This window comes from Carassius gibelio, chromosome A13 (genome assembly GCF_023724105.1).
Source record: "Carassius gibelio isolate Cgi1373 ecotype wild population from Czech Republic chromosome A13, carGib1.2-hapl.c, whole genome shotgun sequence".
Classification (NCBI taxonomy): domain Eukaryota; kingdom Metazoa; phylum Chordata; class Actinopteri; order Cypriniformes; family Cyprinidae; genus Carassius; species Carassius gibelio.
In genome coordinates, this window is record NC_068383.1 from 28891884 (window position 1) to 28914528 (window position 22645).

At 42.3% G+C, this 22645-nt stretch overlaps 1 pseudogene; it reads left to right on the plus strand.

The window, feature by feature from the left end:
* Positions 1–1117: 1117 nt before the first annotated feature.
* LOC128026739 (uncharacterized) lies at positions 1118–5683 on the plus strand (annotated as a pseudogene).
* Positions 5684–22645: the final 16962 nt, after the last annotated feature.

The following is a 22645-nucleotide window of genomic DNA, read 5'->3' on the forward strand; positions in this document are numbered from 1 at the left end:
CAAGCGACACAAGGCGCAGCACAAGTGTGTTTGCTAGTTTCAGTCCGGCACCGTTCACATTTTCCCGTCCAGCGCCACATCGTTTAATTAGCAAATGCATTTGTCCCCATTTGTGCACCCATGGGTGGCTGATCTAAAAAAAGAGGTGTGTTCAGGAGCTGAAAATAGACTGCGCCATAGACCAATATATATACCACAGAGCGTGTGTGTGTATATATATATATATATATATATATATATATAAAAAGAGTCGAGGAACTCAGTTAAAGAAAGAAGAGGAAGTGCTGTGTGAATGTGTGAGAATTCACTGCGTCCGTCTAAACAGTGTTCAGAGATGATCTCAGATCAGTGTGTGTTAAACCAGTGCGGTCAAACTAACTGAGTTCCCACAAAGAGATGAAAGATGACCATTATAGTGATGAGAGGAGAGAAAAACTAACAGTTTATACAGCGCTTTCTTCACACACTTGTCTGCTCAGTGGTGCTGCTTCAAAATACATACAGCTTTATATATTTACTAAAATTACAGAAGTTATATGTATTTTCAAATTAAATATACATAAAGGGCAAAGTTTTAATTCCTGTACATTCACTCTCAAGTGTGGATATCGAGACGAGACGAAAGATCAGTGAACATCTGAAAGACTCGCAGAGAACAAACACTTCTGACATCATGTCATCACATTTGATGATGTGTTAAAAACATTCACAGTTTGGTCAATTAACAACAAACCCATCATCTTTTACTGAAAGTCTTTGGAAGAGTTTGAAAAAGTAGATTTTCAAAACGCCAGACAGCATTGATCCACTGTGGCATTATGGGTATTATTTCTCTCAGTGTGAACACAATCATAGGAAGTGATTGATAGTGGAAACCTTTTCAGTAACAAACCAGTTTGATCAGTTTTCTATAAGTGAATGATTTTCTGTCTAGAGCTGAACTGCAGAAAGAAAGAAGTGAAACTAGGAGTAATGTGAAGAATGGCCTGTAGATCGTGTTCAGAGTAAATGTGTGTTGAGAGGTTAACAGTAATCAGTTCTCACTGAAGAACATGTTTCACCACCGCTGTGGCGTCTGGTTAGTGGTTATGGTTAGGTCTTAAGAAACAGCAGAGGAACAGGTTTCAACACAACACTGCATCAGTCAGCGCTCGGGTCTCGAGGGATAATCTTGACCTGTTGAGGTGGACACAGAAACACTGCAGGTTACATCGGCTCCAGCTGACCTCACTTCTCCATTACGACTGACATCATGTTACTAAATAACAACTCTAGAGTCATTTCAACACTCAGTCGGTCAGATCAGAGGAAGTTAAAACCACACGAGGAGCTGAGAGTATTTAAAGAAAGAGTTGAGAGCAAATGATGAAGAGAAAGAGAAAATGTCTGAGTGTCATCTGTGTCTGCTGGGACTGATCGCTCTCTCTTCACTTCTCACAGGTAAAGACATCTGTGTTTTCTCTTCAACACATTCAGTGCAATCAGTCTGAGAAAGAGTTTCTTCTTGTGTTTGATACAGAACACACTGATTCTTCCTGAACACACTCAAACTAGACAGATTCACTCTCAAACATCTCTCAATTATTCTCTGATGAAGAGTGTGTTTGTGATTTGAACAGCTCTCTGATGAAGAACAAGAGTTTATTCTGGAGAGTGTGTTTGTAATAACTGCTGAAAAAGACTGATCTGAACCTTCTGCTTTCTGTGATTCATTTATTAATATATATCATAATGATCAATCAGATCTTCTTGTGTTTCAGGTATCAGTGGAGAGGATCATGTTCATGTGTTCATCAGTTCTGGTGAAGATGTCCGTCTGCCCTGTAATAATGCTCTTCCTGATGCTCTTCATGACTGCAACTCAACTACATGGAGCTATTATAACAGATTCAATCAATCAGAAACAGTTGAACTGATTAATTTAGGGAAAAAGAATGACATCAAGAGTCATGAGAGACTGAGTCTGGGGTCTGACTGCTCTCTGAACATCAGGAAGATCTCAACAGAAGATTATGGACTTTACACCTGCCAACAATGGACTGATGTGAGTGGAGACCACGACTAAGAAATGACACTCGTGTTTATCTGCATGTTCTTCATGGTAATTTAATGATTATTTGATCAGTTTAAAAATGACAAATTCTTGATTAAATCTCTCCTGATGATTGAAGAGTGTGTGATGTGTGTGTTATTCTGTGTTTCAGTCTCATCCTCACAGACTCAGATCAGTTCAGGTCTCTCTGTGACTCTCTCCTGTCGGCTGTATTCATATCCTCGAGTCTCTTGTGATTATTCGGGTCGTTCTGAGAGAATTCATCTGTTCTGGGTGATTCCGGCTGGTGTTAAACTGACGAGATCATCCTCATCAGATCTCTGTATCATCACTCAGAATATAACACTCCTGAATGAAGATCACAACAGAGAGTGGAGATGTGAAGTTACTCAGAGAGATCAAGTCAAGACCTCAGTCACAATCACTGTCAAGAGATCAGGTGAGAAAACATCTCCTCTATCAGTTTCAGATCCTCATAATGTGAGTAATATTAAGGACTGTAAGTATTATTGAAGCAGAACAAAAGCTTGGTTCAGTCTGACAGAAGAAACTCAAAGCACTGCTGCAAACTAATGTCCAAATATTACAGTCAAGAAGTTCTGCTGGAATTATTTAAACTTTATATGTAATGTTATGATCTGAGTTAAAATATGATTGTCATATTCTATGTCAGGGCTTTTCACACGTTCTAGAAAACCATGTTTTAAGGATCCTCATAATTAACACAGTGTTCAAAGCTAAAGTGAATGTGTCTGTGTGTGTAATATACTGGTTTTATTGGTGTAAACTGTCCACATATTTGCACTATTACGTATTTTACTGAACAAAAACAGAAAAATGAGTATAAAATGAAAGCAAATTACAGTGGAATTCACTGCAAACAACATTTATTTGACATGTCGAACCTATAAAAAGGTATTTAAAGTGAAACTGAAGCTGCTTACGTCCCTCTCATTCAGAATGGATCATTTCCATGAATTAATCATTAGCTGCAGAGGAACATTTGGTTTCTGAACTATTATTAAAGAAGCTTTTTCTTAAAACCGCATCGATTCACAGGAGAATGTGTTTGGAAATATGCCTCGAATGCTCACGCTGACTGTCACAGATATTAAACAGATATTAAAGTTAGCATTGCTAGAAATAATTGTTATATGCTTGAAAGCTTGAAGTGCATAGTTTGAAGTGTCAAACTTCAAAAACTCAAACTTTTTTTTTTTTTTTTGAGGTTAGTGCATGTTTTTGAATAAATGTTAGCATGTTTCAGATGGTAAAAACATGACTTGTAGTTCAGAAAACACTGTATAGAAGATGATTTCTCAGAGATGCCCTGTTCTACAGTAAGATGAATCTGAACTAACATTCATTCTCTACAGATCAAGCTCAAACGACGACACCAGTCCCAAACTCTCAGGATCCCTCAACTACAAACACACCAGAAACTTCTACACACACAGGTACATGATACTGCTGCTCTTTAGTCATTGAGGATGTTACTGAAGATCAGGGATATCAAGACAGGCACCCTGACAATTCAGGCAGAGTTAACGATACACTGTGTGTATTTGCACATTATAATGTAACGCCTTAAAGTGATTTGATGGTCTGTCTAAATACTCAATTCTGATTGGGTTAAAAAATGGTTTATTTCACAGCTGGCCGTGTATGGAGTCAATATAATGCCATATATATATATATACGCAAAAAAATAAAATAATGTATTGCAAACAAAAATTTAAGTATTGAGTAAAATAATTTTGCTTTTTGCAAACAAAAATAAAGAATGGCAAAAGAAAATAAAGAATTGGAAGAAAAAATGAAGGGTTGCAAACAAAAATAAATAATTGCAAAACATAAATGAAAGCAATGATTTTGCAATACATATTTTCCATGGTCATAACTATTAATTTATTTGCAACGCTGCTTTTATTTTGCGTGTCAATCTAGTTTGAGCTTGTCTCCCGTTGACTGTACAAACTCAAAACTATTTTATACAAATGTTTTACATTGCTAAACTTTATACATGTTTAGCAATCCTGTAAATCACTAAACTAATATTTAGTTGTATGACCACAGTTTTTTAAAACTGCTTGACATCTGTGTGGCATGGAGTCAACCAACTTGTGGCTCCTCTCAGCTGTTATTCCACTCCATGATTCTTTAACAACATTCCACAATTCATTCACATTTCTTGGTTTTGCTTTTTTGATATCACCCCACAAGTTCTCAATTTAGATTAAGGTCTGGGGATTGGGCTGGCCACTCCATAACATTAATTTTGTTGGTTTGGAAGAACCAAGACTTTGCTCATTTACTAATGTTTGGTGTTTGGTGGTCATTGTCTTGCTGAAACAACTATTTCAAGGGCATATCGTCTTCAGCTTAAGGCAACATGACCTCTTCAAGTATTTTGACATATGCAAATTGATCCATGATCCCTGGTATGTCAAGTCAAGTCACCTTTATTTATATAGCGCTTTAAACAAAATACATTGTGTCAAAGCACTGAACAACATTCATTAGGAAAACAGTGTGTCAATAATGCAAAATGATAGTTAAAGGCAGTCCATCATTGAATTCAGTTATGTCATCTCTGTTCAGTTTAAATAGTCTCTGTGCATTTATTTGCAATCAAGTCAACGATATCGCTGTAGATGAAGTGACCCCAACTAAGCAAGCCAGAGGCGACAGCGACAAGGAACCTGTCGTGGCAAAATTTAAATCAACTCTCGTCAGCATAAGAGACAGACTCATTCTCAGGTATAATTAAAAAGAAAGCTTTTATTCTTTGCAAAGAAGGTCAGACAGTCATACAGCAACACTGAGTTCCTGCAGAGTGAAACCGACCCAGAAAGAGGGCAGTCCTCCACCTTATATACCTCTGCTGCTTCCAAGGTTATACAGTCTGAACAGCTGTAATTTTCCACACATAACAAGGAACACTCTCTATGGGCGGTTTCTCACACATTTAGGACTTAGGTGACCCCCTCAGGTCATCCTCAGACATTGCCCCCCCCCACTATATGGCCCAATGACCCTCTCAGGTCATACTCAGACATCTGTTTTCCTCCCAGGTGTCGCCCTTCTGAACCCACACAGCAAAGAAAAGAAAACACATGCATATATAGGCATACAGAAGCAATGTTCAATTAATTTTTCCACCACAATTTCCCCCTTTTTATCATTCATTGATCAATAAAACATAAAAATTCATTTCTACTGGTAATACTTTCACTACACACTTAACATTATGTTTGCTCTGGGCGCCAGGCTAAACGAGTAATCACTGCTACTGCATTCCTGATATTATCAGACCCTCAGTCACGTCACAGATACAAACACAATCCAAAATCAAAAATTCACACTCAAGAATGCTAACCTGATCCACGTTGCTCTCTCTGCTCCCTTCCCAGTCGTGTGAGTGGTCAGAAGCACCTGGAACAGTCCCAGCCACCTTCTCGCCTTCCAGCTCTTTCTCCTCAGATCTCATACCATCACGAAATCTCCTGGTTTCAGGTTGTGCAGTGGAATTTCAGCACCTTCTATGGAGCCAAAAGAGTCTCAATAAAGATAAATGCACACACTACATTCACATATGCACACATAGGATTCATACATGCACACACATGATTCATAAATACACACACAGGATACACAAATGTGCACAAAATTTACAAATGCACACACAAAATTTAAAAAGCACAGAAGATTCACAAATGCTTACAAAATTCAGAAATGCACACAAAATTCAGAAATACACACACAATTCAGAAATGCAAACAACATTTACAAATGCACAGAACAAGATTCAGAAATGTATTTCTGATGCACACACACGTATATCTTGATTTACAAACTGCTTGCGGTCTGTGAACTTCACTGCATTTGTGTGTGAATTTTGAGGGTGTACTCACACTAGGCACGGTTGCCATGAACCGGGCCCGAGTACGATTGTCCCCCCTCCCCACTCCCACTCTGGCCTGCACTCACATATAGGGTTTCAGCATTCGTGCCGGAGCACGCTTACGTCATTATGGTGCGACGGTTTCGGGATAAACAGGAAGAGCGGCGCTCTATGAACACAATGGAGTGCATTGCTCTGTTTTCTTTGTGGATAATTTTGTGTTGTTTGGTCCACAGCCCTCTCACAGCCTGTTGTTAAACAGATGTGTCGCCTTAGTGGCGCGAACATTTTCACGTAATCGTGCTGCTCGTATGAGGATGTTTGCAAGATACCAGCTGAAGTGCAGCAAGGACTTTGCAGTTTTTGGTTTTTATGCGTTTTGCACCTCTGCCGTAGACCAAAGCGACCCTTTCCCTGTCATGTTGGTTTTGGAGCGTCGCAAAACCATGATGCAAAGCGTCCTTTTCTGTGCCCTGGCACGGTTAGCGCTCACACTGCACGCGAACCGCGCCCGAGTCCAACTGAACCGTGCCCTGGCCCACCCCTTCCAAGCGGGCCAGGGCCGGCTAATCGAGCCGCGCCCGGGCACGATTCGGAGTACTCACACTAGTCAAACGAACCGCGCTTTGGTGGTCAAACGCACTCGGGCACGGTTCAAACTGGCTAGTGTGAGTACACCCTGAGACTCCTCTGACTTGGCTCAACACACAAATGCATGGAATGATCAGCAACCAATCAGATGTCTCCCTTCTTTTAGCCAATCACAAGAACGCACTCCACGTGGTTGTTTACTTATAAGCCAATCACATGAACGCCTTCACACAGCCTATTTATGAAATTGTATGGAAATACAGATGTTTAGATTACAATTCAGGTTTATTTTTTTATTATTTTTTACAAAATATAAATTTAAAAATGTCTCAATACATATAGCCCAGACTGTGACTGCAGAAAAAAAGTTAACCATGGATTCATAAATTTGCAATAGGCAATTATTTCATTTTATTGAAATATTTTAATGAAAGTAAAAAAAAAATTTTTACACATTTTTGAATATTTTAAATATATCTAAATATTCTTTTGGATGCAATATAGAAGTCACTTTAATTATAATATTCAGTCCCTACATGAAGAGAGAGTCAGTGGTCTGCTGCGAGAGGAAAGTGACTCTCCGGCTGCGAAAAGTGAGTCGCCGCTGCGTGAGGAAAGGGAATCGTTCGCTCAACTTCCCTGGGTGAGGAAAGTGAATCGTTCGCTGAGGAAAGTGAGTCGCTCGCTGCGTGACTCGTGAGGAAAGTGAGTCGTTCGCTGCGAGAGGAAAGTGAGTCATTCGCTGCGAGAGGAAAGTGAGTCATTCGCTAAGGAAAGTTAGTCTTTGCTGCATGAGGAAATTGAGTCGTTCGCTGATTGGCTTATAAGTAAACAATCCCCCACGTGGGGTGCATTCTTGTGATTGGCTCAAACAAGGGAGATATCTGATTGGTTGCAGATCATTCCCTGTTTAAAAAAAGGCATTTGTGTGTCGAGCCAAGTCAGAGGAGTCTCAAAATTCACACACAAATGCAGTGAAGTTCACAGACCGCAAGCAGTTTGTAAATCAAGATATATGTGTGTGTGCATCGGAAATACATTTCTGAATCTTGTTCTGTGCATTTGTGAATCTTGAGTGCATTTGAAAATGTTGTTTGCATTTCTGAATTGTGTGTGTATTTCTGAATTGTGTGTGCATTTCTGAATATTGTGTGCATTTCTGAATTTTGTAAGCATTTGTGAATCTTCTGTGCTTTTTAAATTTTGTGTGTGCATTTGTGAATTTTGTGCGCATTTGTGTATCCTGTGTGTGTATTTATGAATCATGTGTGTGCATGTATGAATCCTATGTGTGCATATGTGAATGTAGTGTGTGCATTTATCTTTATTGATACTCTTTTGGCTCCATAACCTTCTCCTGAGCAGCTTTCACCTGAACACAGACATTAGACAACAGAGAAGACATTTCCTTGCAAAAACTCAACGTGTCATGCTCACACACCTGTAGATGGTAGCTGTTGTTTTACCCCCTTCAATACTCACAAATGGTGAATTGCTAAAGAGAATTTCAAAAGGGCTCAGGTTTACTCTGGATCGATTTCTCATTCTCATGTAAATGAGAACGATTGGGAGCACCTTAACCCATGTGAGTCCAGTTTCCTCACAACACTTAGCCAATTCGATTTTTATTGCCCCTACACAAAATTTGTTCCATTGTCTGAACTGCTTTATCGTGGAATTTCCCATCTCGGGACTATTTCAGTCAGCAGAGCCCTTACTACTGCTGCTGCATCCTGTTTGGACATTGGGAAGACCTCTACCCATTTGGACCACATGTCCACAAATACCAAACCATTTTCCCTTCCCTTCACATGGGAACAGTTCAATGAAATCCATCTGTGCTGTCTGGGATACCTGAGACATTTTTATGCCTCCTGCCACATTATTACAAATGACAAATCTTTAAAAAAAAAAAAAATTTTTTAACCCTTTTGTAAACCACAATTCTTTAATTTGCATAATCATTCCCCCTTTCGATGCGTGGTCTTTCCCATGCATCGACTTAGCATAGTGAGGAAAGAAGTGTTTAGGTAAACAAGGCTTGCCATCTCTGCTCATTCATACTCCATTCACCACTTCACAGCCACACTGTTTCCATTTCTCTCTCTCCTGTCCTGTCTCAAATGTCTGCATGCCCTGTAAAGATGAAGAAATGTCAGGGTTATTTTCAGATAACAAAGTAACAGAGTAGTTTACTCTGATGATTTTGTCTGCTGAGATGCTGCAGCCTTCGACGCTGCGTCTGCTCTGACGTTTCCTGTAGATACAGAATCTTTGCAAAATTTACAAATCGCTATCTTTTCTGGCAGCAAAATAGCATCTAGCAAATCTGCCACGAGGGGTGCGTTTAATATTGGTCGCCCATCTTACTTTAAAAACTTTGTGTTTTCACAGCGCACCAAAATCACGAGTCACCCCAAATGCATATTGTCTAGTAAATCTGTGTAAATCGTTACGCATTTGTCTGTCATTAGTTTGCATGCTTCTGTTAATGCCAAAAGCTTAGCTGCTTGTGCTGAATAATTTGATGGCAATGAGCCAGAGGTCACAATGTCAAATTCAGTTGTCGCATAACCAACCTTATTCAGGCCTGTTTGTGGATCTTTAAAAGCTGAGCCATCCACAAAGAGGACATTTTCACAATTTTCGAGTGGCACGTCAGACAGGTCTGGACGTGGCATACACACTTGTATACACAATGATGCTCTTCCCCATCCTCTTCTGTTGGGAGGAGAGTAGCAGCATTCAAGGGTGTGCATTGCTTAACAGTGATATTAAGCACATCAAGCAGAATAGTATGATATCTTAACCATCGTGATGTTTTCTATTCCTGCAAAATCATGGACACTGCGTGAGACACCATCAATGTCAAATCAGAGTAACCTACGAATTCTGGGTCTAATTTGCTGGAAAAATATGCCACGGGTCTCAATTTGTCTCGATGATGCTGCAACAATACAGAATTAATAAATACATTTTTCTCATCAACCGTCTGAACAAAGGGTTTATTTGGGGCCTGCAAGCCCAGAGTTGGCGCAACACACTGCCGAACTTTCATGTTCAGAAATGCTCTTCCGCTTTCTTATAATTTGGAATAGATGTTCTACATTAGGAACACATCCCCCAAAATTAAGCATTTGTTTCTTTGTTATTACTGGTTTTGGGACTTTTCTTTTTCAGACAGTGATTTGCTATTCGGTGTTATTACATGCCCCAGGAATGTAATCTGTTGTTTTACGAACTGCAGTTTTGTCAGGCTGACTTTATGGCCCTCCCGAGCCAGATGCTTCAGGATGGTGACAGTGTCAGTTTACACATGTAAGCTCATCAAGAGCACACAAGCAAAGATCATCCACATACTGTAACAAAGCTGTACCTGCTGTCAGGGTCAAAGCTCCCAAACTCCTTCTTAGGGCTTCGTTGTAACCTTTGCCCTCAAATTCAAATGCAAATCAGAATTGGCTGTCTTTATCAACTGGCACACTAAAAAAATGCATTTGCCAAATCTACCACTGAGAAGAATGTTGCATCTTGTGGTATTTGTGATAAAATTGTGTACGAATTTGGTAGTGATGGAGCTCTTTGCCTGTCAGCAGCGCTTACAGCCTGTAAATCCTGTACAGATCGCCACTCTGTGGGCTGACCCTTGTCTCTTATCTTTTTTACAGGAACAATTGGAGTGCGAACTGGAGAATCATTGCATGGCACCATTATTCCCTCTTTCAATAGTGACTCAAACACTGTTTTTATACCAATAATTGCCTCTTGTTTTAGAGGTTATTGACGTTGACATGGTCTATAATCAGATTTTGGGGTGACCACAACTGGTTCACATTCTTTAATCAAACCCACATCATATTTGTGTTTTGCCCATAACTCTGATGGCACTTTTGTTAATGCTGGATGTATATCTGAGGCACAAATGATGGTCATGCAATGATTCTCCCTCTTTCTTTTGTCAATGGGTACCACAACTCTTTCTGTTTCAATGTCATGCTTGCACTCAGACATAAACGCTCCCAGACTCTCACTGTGTTTCACCCCCTCCCCTATCTGTCTCCAGTCTTTGGCATAATCACAGATTTTCACAAACAAGTCTAATCTGGGCCCTGTCTGGCTCCTGTCCTTGGAAAGTGATAAGTGAGGCACAGAATCTTCTGCCATTAGGTAAAACTGAAACTGTTTCTCTGTCAGGCAAACTGAAACTGCACACACATTTACTGTCTAAAACATTTTCTCAAAACGTAAAGTTTCTCCTTTTCCTCCCTCAAACTTTTTTCATACTGGTCATCTGGTTGTACTACAACATGTGTCGTGCAATGCAATTTGTCAGGCAACATGATTTCTCTATCAAATGGTTTTGTTCGATCTTTAGCCAGTTCACACATCATTCAAGCCCAATCAGAATTTATGATGTGCCATTCAAATGCCCATTTTGGTTCTGCTTGCAGACAGCAAATCCACTCTTTCTTTACCCCTCGGACACCCCCAGAGTCTTCAAGTTCAAGTCTGCTTTATTGTCAATTTCCACATGTACAGTACATACATACAGAGAATCGAAATTGCGTTACTCTCAGACCCCGGTGCATACAGATAACATTAACATTAAAGCCTAAAAAAATAACTAGATCAAATATAAAATGTAGATACAATTATACAATAAGGGAATTATAAAAAAAGACATATATAAAAATAAAAGTTAAAAATAAAGTTAAATAAAGCAGCGCAAGGTAAATGACAGATATAGTGCAAATCAATGAAGTGAACAACAGTGCAGTTAAAAGATTTTTTAGTGCAAAAAAATCACTTATTAAAAATATCTTAAGTCTGATTAAAGTGACAAGTGACAAGTGACCAAGAGCAGTTATTTAACTGACTGATGAGGTAGTGGAATGCCGAATGAGGTAGTGAGCGGTGAGTGAGCAGACCAATGCTGCACAAGTGACTCGTGCATGTCATCATATAATTAGTGGGGGGGGGGGGGTCATAGTTCAGTGGTGCCTGGGGAAGAAGAGGGGAGGGGGGCAGGTTCGGGAGGGAGTTCAGCTTCCTGACAGCCTGGTGGATGAAGCTGTCCTTCAGTGTGCTGGTCCTGGCCTGGAGACTCCGCAGTCTCCTCCCTGATGGTAGCAGGCTGAAGAAGCTGTGTGATGGGTGGGTGGGATCACCTGTGATGCAGAGGGCTTTGCGGGTGAGACGTGTTCCATAAATGTCCTGGAGGGAGGGTAGAGAGACTCCAATGATCTTCTCAGCTGCTCTCACTATGCGTTGTAGAGTCTTTCGGCAGGACGCGTTGCAAGCGCCATACCACACAGTGATGCAGCTCGTCAGGATGCTCTCGATGGTCTCTCTGTAGAATGTGTACATGATGGGGGGTGGGGCTCTGGCTCTCCTCCTGCGGAGGAAGTAGAGACGCTGTTGTGATTTCTTGGCCAGTGCTGCGGTGTTTTCAGTCCAGGAGAGGTCCTCTGTGATGTGCACACCCAGGAACTTGGTGCTGCTCACTCTCTCCACAGTCACACCGTTGATGGTCAGAGGAATGTGCTGAGTGTGTGCTCTCCTGAAGTCTACAACAATCTCCTTCGTCTTCTCCACGTTCAGAGAGAGATTGTTGTCACTGCACCACCCAGCCAGGCGGCTCACCTCACTCCTGTAGTTTATCTCATCTTTGTTGCTAATGAGACCCACCACCGTCGTGTCATCTGCAAACTTAATGAAGAGGTTGGAGCTGTGTGACGGTGTGCAGTCATGGGTCAGCAGAGTGAAGAGGAGGGGGCTCAGCACACATCCTTGGGGGGCCCCAGTGTTCAGTGTGATGGTGCTGGATGTGTTGCTGCCGACCCGTACTGCCTGAGGTCTTCCAGTCAGAAAGTCCAACAGCCAGTTGCACAGTGAAGTGTTGAGCCCCAGCAGACTCAGCTTGTAGATGAGCTGTTGAGGGATGATTGTGTTGAATGCTGAACTGAAGTCTATGAACAGCATTCTGATATATGAGTCCTTTTTTTCCAGATGGGTGAGTGCTGAGTGGACGGCAGTGGAGATGGCATCATCGGTCGACCGGTTGGACCGATATGCAAACTGGAAGGGGTCCAGGGAGGGGGGGAGGGGGGGGAGGGCAGACTTGATGTGGTGCATGACTAGCCGTTCAAAGCACTTCATGAGGATGGGGGTAAGTGCAACAGGACGGTAGTCATTGAAGCAGGATGGAGATGGCTTCTTCGGGACTGGGATGATAGTGGTAGTTTTAAAGCATGTGGGAACAACAGCCTGACTCAGTGAGATGTTAAAAATGTCTGTGAAGACATCAGTGAGTTCTGCTGCACAGTCTTTCAGTACACGCCCAGGGATGTTGTCAGGACCTGGAGCTTTGCGGGCATTGATCCTGCTAAAGGATCTCCTTACGCTGTCTGGGGTCAGAGTCATCACCTGGTCGCCGGGAGGAGGTGGAGTCTTCTGTGCAGTGGTGCTGTTTTGTTGCTCAAAGCGAGCGAAGAAGGTGTTCAGCTCGTTCAGCAGAGAGATGTTGTTGTCACAGGTCCGTGGTGGGGGCTTGTAGTCCGTAATGGTCTGTATCCCCTGCCACAGGTTCCTAGTGTCTCTGCTGTCTGCAGTCAGTGTCAAATTTAGTTTGCACAACAAATCTCTCCCCATCAAAGGCACTGGACATGCAGGGGTATAGAGACAAGCATGCCTCAGCACCTCACCCCCTTTTGTTTCACAATTCAGAGGCGCTGTGAACCTTTCACAAATTACGTGCCCTGATGCAGAAATTGACTCATTCATTTCGCCTGTTAATTGTGGTTGACACTGCAAATCACATGGCTGTATAGATATATATATATATATTATATATCAGCTAAAAACTCAATCAATATCCCTTCTACTAGCATAGGATATTTAGGCATTTTCATAAAGGCTTCACTCTTAAACATAATAGCACATTTGTCAGGATGCTTATCAACAGAATCAGACATACACAAAGGAAAGCAAGCGTTTCCTTCATTGCAGAGAGCAGAAAGTACATCAGTGTATGTGTATGTGTTTGCGGTTAGAAAATTTTCACTTCCCTGACTTGTGACTGTTGGTTGCTCGCCCGGGACACTCCCTCTCTGCTCTCCGTCTCCCTCGCTTCAGTCTGCTTGTTGATTTCGCTGGTTCTCCGGGCAATCCTTCGCCCAATGGCCGTCCTTTTTGCACAGTCTGCATCTGGTACAATTCAATATCTCATGTTCATCAGTCTTGCAGATCCGACAACCCCATCTTTCAAAGTTTCTTTCAGTTTCGTTCGGATATCTTCCTCCTCTCTTCCACTGCTGGTCTCGCTGCGCAGAATAGCCCCCCGGCCTCGACACGGCTTGCACTACCGCCAGCTGCCACTCCTTGTCGGTTTTGGCTTTCACTCTTTCCTTCTTCACCATCTGCATCTCCTCTGCATGCAAAGCGTGTGCCAAAACAACAGATAGCCGTCCACTTTTCCACTCTATGTAGCTGGTCTTTACTGCTTGTGCAATTTCAGGTCTCAGTCCATTCAACAACCAGCTCCGCATGTGACACTCCCATGTGCCAGCTTGATCTCCTCTTTCATCTGGTTCCTCCAACCCCCTGTGTTTGTTGAAAATCAGGTACAAGAGGTGGTAAAAGTCCTGAACAGATTCGTCTCTGGGCTGGCAACAGTTGCCAATATTTGCTGTATCCACACGCGCTGGAAATGCTGCTTTTATTCTGTCAGCCAGCTCGTCAACGGCCTTTCGGTAGCCCGCATTACTAAGATGCATCCACTCGCAGTGTTCTCTCCGACAGTCCTCTTTCTGCAGCTCTCCATTCACTTCATGCCTGCTCGTAGCCCCCAGTTTCACTGCCAGCAGCCTCCTCAGATCGTACACGGTAGGGCTGAATTCTTGGCAGAAGGTGACTAATTAGATGAAAAATGTATCACCTGCTTCGTCAGGGCTCGGCAAGTGAGCCATCACTTCCTTCATGTCCGTTATGGTTCATGGTCTAAAGACCATAACAGGGCCGTCAGGGCCAGAAACTTCAATCATTGGAGCTGTAATACTCGCATTTTCTTCTTTCACTGGCTGTCTGGTTTTTCTTTTCTTTGTCGAGGGTGCTCTGCGCACTATTTCCTTTTCTATTTCCTCGTTGGGGGTTTCAGGAATGATTTCTGGTTCTTCCTCTGTTTCTTGTCTCCATTCTGGATCTGGCCACGGTGCTGTTGGTCTTCTCAGTGGAGAGCAGTTGAGGTCGGGGTCCATTTTCGCGGCTTGCACCTCGGTCACCGGGAAATGTGTGTATGGCGGAGGTACATGTTTAGAAACACAAACATCAGAGCGGTTAGTAGGTCTATGTGAGGCATTTACACTTTCTTTGCATTCTTCAACTTTCTTTTCCTTCTTTCTACTTGCTAATTCTTTCTGCATTGTTCTCCTTTCTCTCCTATCTGCTTCCGCTATCCAACAATTCACAGTTCGTTCACATTTCTCACACATGTGCCTTGCACAACAACCTTTCTGTCCCTCGCTTCCCTCTTCTACTGATTCCTTCACAGCTTTTAATTTCTTAACACTCAACGTCCCCTCTTTTGGAAAACCATGGTATTTAATGAATTTCCCCAGATCTTGCATGCATTTTTGGCCATACACTTTTTTCATTCGCCGAAATACCGGTGTATCATACACAGCGAGCTTCCTCTGAGACTTTCCCATATCTGCTGGTTTCCTTCTCTGTGGGGATTCTCTTCGGCGCCCCTTTAATCTGTCAGACGTCTCCAACAGATCAGACTTTCCTCTGCCCAAGTCGGGAGAGCCAAAACTCGCACAGTTTCACTTCCCCTCTTAGAAATATGTTAACCACTCGAGCGTGATCTCAGCTTATCGCTTCAAAATATCTGGATTGCTTTGATCTCAATTTCTAACTCAATTTACGATCACACCAGTTGCAGCAGTTTCAATTCCCCTTAGAAATGTATTAACTGTGCTGCAGTATTCTCACAATCGGATAACCTCATCCTCTTGATTGTGCTTCCCACAGAGAAGGCCCCACCGCTATGGTTCGTCCCTCTTCTAATTTAGATTCCAATCCTTATTTCTAAAAACCCAAAATTTTGAATACCATGAACTGTCTCTTACCCGAGAGCTCTGTTGCCATTCCGGTTCTTTCCTGATTCCAGTGGTGCCCCTCCGGGCCTCGGCAGTCGGTCCCTTTCTCCCTCAAATCTAATCGGGGTTAGGGCTGAACTTCTGTTGTTCAGGATGATCAGTCACCGTCCGCTCACAGGTCCAGAAGACACATCCAAGGAATCCCACTTTCTGACACCAAATTGTCGTGGCAAAATTTAAATCAACTCTCGTCAGCATAAGAGACAGACTCATTCTCAGGTATAATTAAAAAGAAATCTTTTAGTCTTTGCAAAGAAGGTCAGACAGTCATACAGCAACACTGAGTTCCTGCAGAGTGAAACCGACCCAGAAAGAGGGCAGTCCTCCACCTTATATACCTCTGCTGCTTCCAAGGTTATACATTCTGAACACCTGTAACTTCCCACACATAACAAGGAACACTCTCTATGGGCGGTTTCTCACACATTTAGGACTTAGGTGACCTCCTCAGGTCATCCTCAGACATTGTCCCCCCACTATATGGCCCAATGACCCTCTCAGGTCATTCTCAGACATCTGTTTTCCCCCCAGGTGTCACAAAGAAAAGAAAACACATGCATATATAGGCATACAGAAGCAATGTTCAATGAATTTTTCCACCACAAACCGAAACTCCATCGGTGACAGAATGGAGAAAAAAACCTTGGGAGAAACCAGGCTCAGTTGGGGTCAGTTCTCCTCTGACCAGAGGAAACCAGTAGTTCAATTCCAGGCTGCAGCAAAGTCAGATTGTGCAGAAGAATCATCTGTTTCCTGTGGTCTTGTCCTGGTGGTCCTCTGAGACAAGGTCTTTACAGGGGATCTGTATCTGGGCTCTAGTTGTCCTGGTCTCCGCTGTCTTTCAGGGCAGTAGAGGTCCTTTCTAGGTGCTGATCCACCATCTGGTCTGGATACGTACTGGATCCGGGTGACTGCAGTGATCCTCTGATCTGGATACAGACTGGATCTGGTGGCTAAGGTGACCTCAGAATAATAGAGAAACAGACTAATATTAGCGTCGAGAGAAATAAACAGCAGATGTTCTTGGTAACAACTTCTTTAACTTGAGCAAACACTGCTAATACACATATACATTTGTTAGTAAGTTCCTGACTTTCCACGCTGACGCCGAGATCGTTTGCTTGCTTCAGAGAAAGTATAACGTGCCTAGCCTTTTTGACTCATACATTACACGTTACGCGCTGATGTCACGTGTTGTTACGGGTTGTGTGTGAAAGCACGCACATATGCCGGGTAATCACTGGCAGTGTGAAAGTGCAAAATCTAGCGACCTGGGAACATTTGCCGGAACACTTAACCCTTGTATTTGCCGGAATGGCCGTGTGAAAGGGGCTATGCAAACACTCCTGCGGGCTTTGTCTGTGTTTTTGTTTCTGAAAACTCCCCCATTCATGATTCTATTGTTCTCACCAAACGATCCTCCGCCAGGTATGACACATTTATTCCACCTTTATTAGCCTTTGTTGTGGTATTTCAAGCTTTACAAAGCCAACAAGCTGCTATCTCACTTAACGCTAACATTAGCATCAAGCTACATCAGACAATTTATTAAATTATTAGTACACTTTTACTCAAAACTCACTTTGAACCCCGATTAGAGTTTTTGTAATAACATCCTTTTGTGATCACGGGTGGAATTTGGTAATTTACTATTGTAAAAATATGCCATTGGTTTCCTTTTTCATCGCTGCACAAGTTAGCATTTCCAATGTACATTTTTTATAAAAATGCCCCAGATCTCAAGAAAATCTCATACCAAGCTTTTCTATCGTAATCACTGGTTTATTATTCGGATATTTCACTAAACTGAGAACCGTTTCTGTCGGACAGGTCCGATTTGAGAACCGATGAGCTGATTGTCGTTCTCAAGTCAAGAACCGGTTGCATCGGTTTTTAGATCACCAGTACACTGAACTGAAAACCGTTTCTTTCAGACATGTCAGATTTGAGATTCCGATGAACTGATGATACTGTGCATGTGTTATTTATCTAAGTGTTTTGTTAAACATCAGAAAGTTTGATAAAATAACTATATAATTTTTTTTTTTTTTTTTAGATGAATGTTTCTAATCTGTAGATGATGTATAGGCCAAAGAGGTTTTCAGGGAAGTTGGACAATAATTAACACTCTAAAGTCTCTATGTTTAATAGGAATTTGGGGATGACTTATGAAATATCTGTACTGTATTTATAGTTAATGATGACACATTCACAAATTGAGTTTGTAGTAAACAGAACCTGAACACGAGTAGAGCAGCTGATGATACTGAACTGCAGCACGTGCACAGAGGAGCTGATGATACTGCGCATGCATGATTCAGCGTGAAGCAGACTGGCTCACAGAGCGTCTGAACCGAACTGATTATTTTGGTTATTGATTCTGAACTGATTCTGTGCTAATGTTATGAGCGCGGGTAAACCGAGGGCTTGGATGAAGGGTAATCTGGCAAAACGTAAGTTAATTTAATAATAAATACATCGCAATTGGATTATTAGATTAGATTAGATTAGATTAGATTCAACTTTATTGTCATTATGCAGAGTACAAGTACAGAGCTAATGAAATGCAGTTAGCATCTAACCAGAAGTGCAAGAATATAGTGTTATATATATACATAAAAGTGCAGAGTAAGTAAAGCTTATGATATACAGAATGTACAGTGGAGTTGCTATATACAATATTGATCAGAGTATATACAGAATATAAATATTAATGTAATGTAGGGATTGTATGTACATTATGAACAGAGCAAAGAATGATTATATATACATTATGAATAGCAGGAACTTGAGAACAGTAATAATAAATACAGTTGAATGAGTGTGCAAAAGTATTGTTTAACAATTATATGCAAAATAACAGTAGTGCAATTATATTTTTTGTAGAATAGTTTACTGTGCTTGTACAGTAACAGCTTTAGACAGTTTATAGTGTAATGGATTTAACCATGTGCAGTCTGTGCAAAATATGAGTAGTGCAATACATGTATGTAAAGTACTGTGACCAGTGCAGTAAAAAGAGCAGGTGCAGGTTAGATTGGTGGTGTGGCGTTCAGGAGTGTCACAGCCTCAGGAAAGAAGCTCTTCCTGAGCCTACTTGTTCGAGAGCGTAGGCTTCTGTAACGCCTGCCGGATGGAAGGAGGGTGAAAAGTCCATGGTTTGGGTGAGAGACATCCTTGATGATGTTTCTTGCCCTGCCCAGACAGCGCTTCTGATAGATGTGCTCGATGGAGGTTAACTGGGTGCCAGTGATCCGTTGAGCAGTTTTCACCACCCGCTGGAGTGCTTTGCGGTCAGATGCGGAGCAATTGCTGTACCACACTGAGATGCAGTTTGTGAGTATGCTCTCAATGGTACAGCGGTAGAATTCAGAAAGGATCCTAGGACTGAGGTGAACTTTTTTAAGGCTCCGTAAGAAGTAAAGGCGCTGCTGAGCCTTTTTGACCAGGGTGGAGGTGTTTAGGGACCAGGTGAGATCATCTGAGATGTGGATGCCAAGGAACTTGAAACTCGACACACGCTCCACTACAGCTCCGTTGATGTAGATGGGTGTGTGTGCATGATTCCTAGTCCGCCTGAAGTCCACAATGATCTCCTTTGTCTTCTGGGTGTTTAGTTCCAGGTTGTTGGTGGCACACCACTCAGCCAGGTGCTGCACCTCATCCCTGTAGGCTGACTCGTCGTCATCCTTGATCAGACCTAGCACCGTGGTGTCATCTGCGAATTTGATTATGGTGTTGGAGCCATAAACAGGAGCACAGTCATGGGTGAATAGGGAGTACAGGAGAGGGCTAAGTACGCAGCCTTGTGGCACTCCAGTGTTCAGGGTTATGATGGAGGAGGAGAGGTTATCTAACTTAACAGACTGAGGTCTGTTAGTCAGAAAATCTAGAATCCAATTGCAGATGGGTGTGCTGATTCCAAGATGGCTGAGCTTGGAGATCAGCTTGGAGGGGATTACTGTATTAAATGCAGAACTGAAATCTATGAACAGCATTCTCACGTGTGTGTTCTGACTGTCCAGGTGGGTGAGGGCAGAGTGAAGTGCCGTTGAGATGGCGTCCTCTGTTGACCTATTGTTGCGATAGGCAAATTGGAAAGGGTCTAATGTAGCAGGGAGACAGGATTTTAAGTGGGATGCGACCAGTTTCTCAAAGCACTTGGCAATGATGGGGGTGAGTGCAACAGGACGGAAGTCGTTAGGGACCGAGGCAGTGGAATGCTTCGGTACAGGCACGATGGTGGAGGTTTTGAAGCAAGTGGGGACAGTTGTTTGGGCCAGGGACAGATTGAAAATGTCTGTGAAGACCTCAGCGAGCTGCTCTGCACAGGCTTTAAGCACACGACCAGGTATTCCGTCAGGGCCAGCTGCTTTCCGTCCATTCACTTTACGCAGAGTGGAGTAAACATCTGATGTGGAGAGTGTGAGAGGCAGTTCACTGGGTTGATGCTCAGTTTTGAGTGAGATCTCCTTATTATTTTTATCAAAGCGAGCATAAAAGTGATTGAGCTCGTCTGGGAGGGAGGCAGAGCTGGAGGGGGGCACAGAGTTAGGTGGTTTGTAATCGGTGATGGATTGTATGCCTTGCCACATACGCCGGGGGTCTGAAGAATTGAAGTGTTCTTCAATCCTTTGTTTATGTGTGAGTTTGGCCTGGCAGATACCCTTCCTCAGGTTGGCTCTGGCTGAGCTGTAAGCCTCCTGGTCTCCAGACCTGAAGGCTGCATCTCTTGCTTTGAGCAGGAGGCGAACCTCTCTGTTCATCCAGGGCTTCTGATTGGGGAAAATTTTTATTTTTTTGAGTGTGGTCACTCTGCTTACACATCTGTTGATGTGCTCCAGGACAGAATTTGTGTAAGTGTCAATGTTAATCTGAGAGTTTATGGTGGCCTGGGCAACAAACTCACTCCAGTCTGTGTGCTGGAACTGATGTTGAAGAGTGGAGTCTGCACCTTCCAGCCAGATTTTAACAGTCCTTATTGTAGGTTTCACACATTTGATGACCGGGGTATACTTGGGGAGCAGGAACAAAGAGAGGTGGTCTGACTGGCCCAGATGGGGGAGGGGTGTGACTTTGTAGGCATCAGTCACATTAGTATAAACGTGGTCCAGTGTTTTATGTCCCCTTGTAGTGCAGGAGACATTTTGATGAAATTTAGGGAGAAAACATCTTAAAGTGCAGTGATTGAAGTCCCCAGCAACAATAAAGGCTCCATTCGGGTGCAGGGTTTGTAATTTGCTAATAGCAGCACAAAGTTCTTTCATAGCCACGTTAGCATTAGCGTCCGGAGGTACATAAACTGCAGCTACAACAATGCAAGTAAATTCACGTGGTAGATAGAATGGCCTGCACTTGATAATCAGGAACTCCAGATCAGCAGAGCAGTAGGTATCAACAATGACAGAGTCTTTACACCATGATTTGTTAACATAAATGCATACTCCACCACCTTTGTTTTTACCAGAGGTTGCTGCTACTCTGTCAGCCCTGAAGAAAGAGCGTCCATCCATATGTACCACGCTGCTTGGGACATCGTTGCAGAGCCATGTTTCAGTGAAAAACATAACATTACAGTCCATAAGCCATTTCTGTGTGAGGGTCCAGATCTTTAGTTCATCCATCTTGTTCATCAGAGACCGTACATTGGCAAGGAAGATGCTGGGCAGAGCTGGTCGATGTGGATTTAGCCTTAGCTTAGCACGCAGCCCTCCACGCTTTCCTCGTCTTTGTTTACGGTCTCGACGCCGACGCCGAGAACTTCCGGTCGGTACGAGTGATCCGCTTGTCCGCGGTGATCTCAGTAGCTCCGGCGGGAGTTCGCTGAAGTCGAAAGGATAATCTAAAACTATGTTGGAACACCGTTTGTTGATGTTAGGGTTAATTATGAAGAAGAAATGCACCTGCTATTAGTAGCATTAGAGCTAACGTTAGCATCAAGCTACATCAGACAATTTATTAAATTATTAGTACACTTTTACTCAAAACTCACTTTAAACCCCGATCGAGTGTTTGTAATAACTTCATTTAACGATCAGGGGTTGAATTTGGTCGTTTACTATTGTAAAAAATATGCTATTTATAGCCTTTTACATCCCTGCACAAGTTAGCATTTCCAATGTACATTTTCTATTTGTTTTTTAAAAACGCCCCAGATCTCAAGAAAATCTCATACCAAGCTTTACTATCGTAATCGCGGGTTTATTATTTGAATATTTCGTGTGTACAGAGGTGTTTCAGTGTTGTTTTGGCCAGATAACTACCAGGAAGTGTGCAGGAAGCATGTGACACGATGTGGCGGTGTCCAGATATGACACTCTAAAGATTGACATTGGGAAGGACCAATCGGAGTCTGACACACACACGAGCTCACAGCACTGCACACACACACACAGATCGCTGGGAGAGGCAGTTTATCATCAGATCGCGTAAATCAGTGGAAAATGAATAGAAATGACGATTCTGTTTGAAGAAATATGAAGTAAACATCAGTAAATATATCCATATATCTCCGCAGATATGCATCTTTGGTCTATAAATCCTTATTGACGCTGTTCAGTGAGTCTATGTGAACACAAATAAACCGCTGCAGACGTGACTGAATATGAGTGAGTGGTGAATTTCTATTCAAAATGTGGCATAATACGGATTTATTATTTTGCACTCCTGACATAAATCACTAAATAACTGTCACTGCAACAATGTTTGATCAAAATATTGGTCAAATATCGAAGCTAGAGTCTTTAAACTTTCAATTGATGCACAGTTTGTCCAGATCAAGTAAGAGAGTGATGTTTAACGTGCTGTGAAAGTAAAACAATAATAAACTGGGGCCTTCGGCGATGCTTGCAAGCAAAACTGTGGTTTCCGGGAATCTTTTTTCAATTTCTTCATATAGTTTTCTTCATAAACTCCATACCTCCTAATTTCATCATCCAA